The sequence below is a fragment of the Festucalex cinctus genome, chromosome 7 (assembly GCF_051991245.1).
Source record: "Festucalex cinctus isolate MCC-2025b chromosome 7, RoL_Fcin_1.0, whole genome shotgun sequence".
Lineage (NCBI taxonomy): Eukaryota > Metazoa > Chordata > Actinopteri > Syngnathiformes > Syngnathidae > Festucalex > Festucalex cinctus.
The window spans coordinates 2,666,722-2,671,188 of NC_135417.1; the positions used below are offsets into that span (position 1 = coordinate 2,666,722).

At 37.1% G+C, this 4,467-nt stretch overlaps 1 long non-coding RNA gene across 1 annotated transcript; it reads left to right on the forward strand.

Annotated features, from left to right (window-relative positions):
• Nucleotides 1-343: 343 nt before the first annotated feature.
• LOC144022819 (uncharacterized) lies at nucleotides 344-3,677 on the forward strand. Its single transcript, XR_013284408.1, has 3 exons — nucleotides 344-434; nucleotides 1,481-1,556; nucleotides 2,281-3,677. It is a non-coding gene; the product is annotated as an uncharacterized LOC144022819 (long non-coding RNA).
• The last annotated feature ends 790 nt before the right edge of the window (nucleotides 3,678-4,467 follow it).

Consider the following 4,467-nt stretch of genomic DNA (forward strand, 5'->3'; position numbering starts at 1 on the left):
CACACATTGCTGCTGTTAATCACAACTAGAGACTATTAAAGGGGAAGAAAAAAAAAACATTTTACTCGCAGTATCATTGCCATCAAGTCAATTTCTTCCTCTGGATTGAACTTTTGTAATTGTAAAGTTTAGTTAAATAATTAGACATTTTTTTTGGAAGCCATGAAAATTTGAGGGTAGTAGTGTAGCATGTCACGGGCACAATGTCTACTTGACATAGTTGACGCAGTTTGAAGGAAGGTGAACACAAGTGAGGTGCCGCAGGAAGTGACCTTCTATGAATAAAAGGATTACACACTCCTTTAGAAAATCTTTTAACAGGATTTCTGCTCTTTTGTTAAACGGTTATCCCAGCAGCATGCATTAATGTATCTCCTCCACACAGGGAAAGCTTTCATGTGATTTGTACTACAACCAAGGTGGAGTATATCAAGGTATTTTTCACCCCTCATATTCTTTGCTGTTCTTGTCATCCCGCACTAGTTTTTTGTTGTTGTTGTTTGTTTACCAACCAAAACTTTTATTCAATTCAGTTTAACCCAGTTTGATTTCTATTAAGTTATTTTTGCTTGCTTTTAAAATGTTGGACTTTATAAAGCACTTTAAATTACCTTGTATATATGAAATAAATATATGAACATATGAATAATATGAACATATGAAATGTGCTATATAAATTAAGCTGCTTTGACTTGCCTTTTGCTAATTTGCTAGCTGATTTATGGTTACTATAGCACTCGCGTGTTGGTTTTGCTAGCGAGCATGAGTAGGTTGTTTAGCTGTATGCGTATTGGTAAATAATTTAGGCCTACTTGTGGTTCCTAGTTAGTTTTTTGGTTACTTGTTAGCTGATGTGTGGTTGCTAGCTAATTAGTTACTTTTGTCACATAGGCTAGCATCTGGCCATTAAGGTATGTGTTCTTATTAGTTAATTTGGTACGTTATGTGTGATTGTCAGTAAGTTAATCAGTTACAGGGTTAAGTTTGGTTACTCGCGACCTGATTATTTATTTGCGTGATTATGAGCATTTTGGGTTCCAGATGGCTATTTAGCTGTGTACGGTTACTAAGTCGTTAGTTACTAGCCTAACTATTATTACTATTTAACTGGTGTGTTTCCTCACTAGTTATTAACCTTTAGTTACAAGGTTGATCACTTTTGTTTTGCTGTATGTGGGTGCTAAGTAAATTTAGTCGCAAGCTAGCTCACTATTTAACTGTGAGGTTGCTAGCTCGCAAGTTACTTTTGTTTTTTTTAAGCTAGTAGGCTTTCAACTTAATGTTCCTGTGTGTGGGTACGAGTTCCTGTCGCCTTAGAAAGAAAATAGTACAGTCCCATCCACAGATTCAACACGACTATGTTACTGTGTAGTGACTTTTAGTTTTGAACCAAGAAATACTCTGTGAGCTAACGTAACGGCACATACAATTGCAGTGATTTTATGGTACTACTGTCTCATTCTTGTTACGATATTTACAGACTTTTGAAGCCAAGAATTTCCACTATTCACAACATGGTCGGATGAGCAAACAGCAGAGGCGCTCAGTGTTGTCAGGTATTTCACATTACATTTTCTAATAGGAGTCATGGAGATAAACAGCAAGTGGTCCAAGTTTTCCTCCACTTGACATTTCTTGCAGATATTGCGTACTTTGTTTCAGTGCTACCCATGGTGAGATGCCGGCTGAAAATGTGACCCTTTAAGCATTCAAGAGTAAAAGACTAAAGCCGTGTGGGCGTTTAAAACTATACAGACACCATCCAAATGCCTTTAGATTGTTCAAAATTCAGGATTAACTTCTTCTATTCCGAGCTGTTTCACTGCACTCGAATTCCAAAAGACCAACTTCACTACAGTAGTAGCAGCCTGACGTCAGGCACTTACATTATCTCCTGGAATGTAATTATAAAATCAAAAACTGTTAAATTATTGTGTATTATAGATCTACTCTATTATTAAAGTGCACTTAGTTATACATAAGTGTCAGTAGTCCTCTAGGATACCAGATCCAGATTAGTTTGAATTGAAAATACTTCATTCAACTGCAAAAATAAATGTGTAGATACAGTATGTTTGTGCCATTAAAAAAATTATTTGTGTACACATAGGCATCCATATGATCAGCAGTTTTTCTCTTTCCTGTTCACCTTAATCAACATCCAGCAGTTCTTTTTTTTTTCTCCACAATTTGTATTCAATACAGAGCAGAAGTGCAATATGTGTATATCAGGTGACCAACAAGGTGTGTAAGTAACTACTTGCTGTCCTCACCCACCAGGCCGCCACTTCCCCAATGTCACTCTGAGGAATGTGGAGCATTGAGACAAAGCAGGAAACAACGCTCTGGTGAGCTCGTCCGCGCATCGGTTACCATGGCAACAGTCACTGGATGATGACCCGATGTCACACTGGCATTTATTACCTCCACCAAGGGGGATATGTTTTCATCCCTGTTGGTGGTGCAGGCTTAAGTACAACTTGTATTTGGGCGCATGGGGGAGGGGCCTATTAGATGTTGGAACAAGGCCGACAGGAATAACCTTGAGTAATGAAGCAGTGTTTTACAAAGTCTAAAGCCACATTAGTATCTGATCATTGTCACTTCATTTCATATTTTGATGTCAAGTAAAAATGTCAAAGGTCAAATAATTAAGGGTACCGTAAGTGGTTTTTCTATTTTTTTTTTCTCATCATTTTTTAGTTTTTATTCTTTGACAGCAGAAGATTTTTTTTTTTTTTTTTTGTGTCAAAGCAAAGACATTTTAAAAGGCTTGCCGCATTTAGCCTAACACAAGTCCACCATGTGAAGGCCATTTCTGACAGTTTTGAGCACACATGCCCCGACTCCCACTTTTGCCTCCTGCTTTCCCATCTTCCCTCCACATTTCAGCAAGTGACACTTTGATAGCGAGCGTCGCCATTGTCCGTGTTCTGGTCTGCCGGTTCTACACGCAGCCGGGCTGGCAATTTGCATCGCCTCAAAGAACCCCCCGTCCCCCTCGTCAAGGACCCGTCGTCCGAATCGCCGCGTTACGCACCTTCAAGTGTCGTTTTAACGCCGCGGGAGCTGCCGAGCAATTGGATCGGGGGACGTGTATCCTTTTGAGAGAAAAGCGCATTTCGCCGCCTGATATGCTAAGTCGGCTCCATTATCAAAGCTCGCCGCATGTTTCTCGCACGCACACAAACACACCTGCTTCGGTGTGATCGAAAGACTTGCTGAGTCATGCTGGGGCCCTAACATGCACTTGTTCACATTGTGTTCATGTCAGATTTGGAGGGAACAGTGTAATATGAGAGAACAGTGAGGATTTATGGGGTTGTTCATATACAGCACATGCATAACTGTACATGTACATAAACATCCAGTGCAAGATAGAATTGAAAATGTTGCCTTGGGAGAGGTAATGTTTATTGCTATGGAAGTATTTTTCAAATTTTGAAAAGGCCGCTGTATATTGGAAACATAACATGGTGCACAACTGGTTAGCACATCTGCCTTACAGTTCTGAGAGTAATATTAGTAATAATAATAGTAAATAAATAAATTAATTGATAATAATAATGAAAATATCTATGAATTAATAATAAATAACTAAAATTAAAAATATAATAAAACAATGGCGCTGACTCGGCAATATACGGAAGCGTATTGCATTCACTTAAAAAAAACAACTTGTTTTTCTGACTAATTTTTTGGGGGAGCTTTGTTTTTTTGAGTAATTTTTTTTCCTGTTTTTTTTTTCTTTTCTTTTTTTTTTCCTGTTTTACAGTCATATATACAGGTCAGTTGTCTGCAACAAGTCATTTGGAGTTCAGAAAAAAAATATTCAGAATAACAAAAGTTGGTGCTCTGTTATTTGGAATATTTTTTTTCTTGTTTTTCTGAATAATTTTTTTCTGTTTTTTTTTTATAATTTATATTTTGCTGTTTTTCGGAATAATTTTTTCACAGTTTTTTTTCTTTTTTGAATACATATATATATTTTTTTTTTTCTTATGACAGAAAAAAATATTCGGTAAAACAGCAAAAAAAAAATATTCAAAAAAAATACTCAAAAAAAAACAAAGCTCCCCCCCAAAAAATAGTCAGAAAAACAGTTTTTTTTTTGTTTGTTTTTTTGTTTTGTTTGTTTTCCCCCAAGTGAATGCAATACACTCCCGTAGCAATATAATTAAGTGCTTCTCAATTACTTTCTGTTACGCCCATTTTAGGAAGAAGAAAATATTTCATGCCCATACACATCTCTCAGTATGACAGCGCGGTTCTCCACCTCAATAATACATCGTTAAAGTAATACCTCTCTGACAGTCAGTTATTACCTCAGCCAAGCACGAGGACGAGCAATATTTGCTTTATTGCCGTTTGTTAGCAAGATTTGGCAAAAACTGTGGAATCGATTCAAAGTTTCCCTGTGGGAAATAATGCAAAGTCAATAATTTGTTCCTGGCTTGAGTCGGTCAC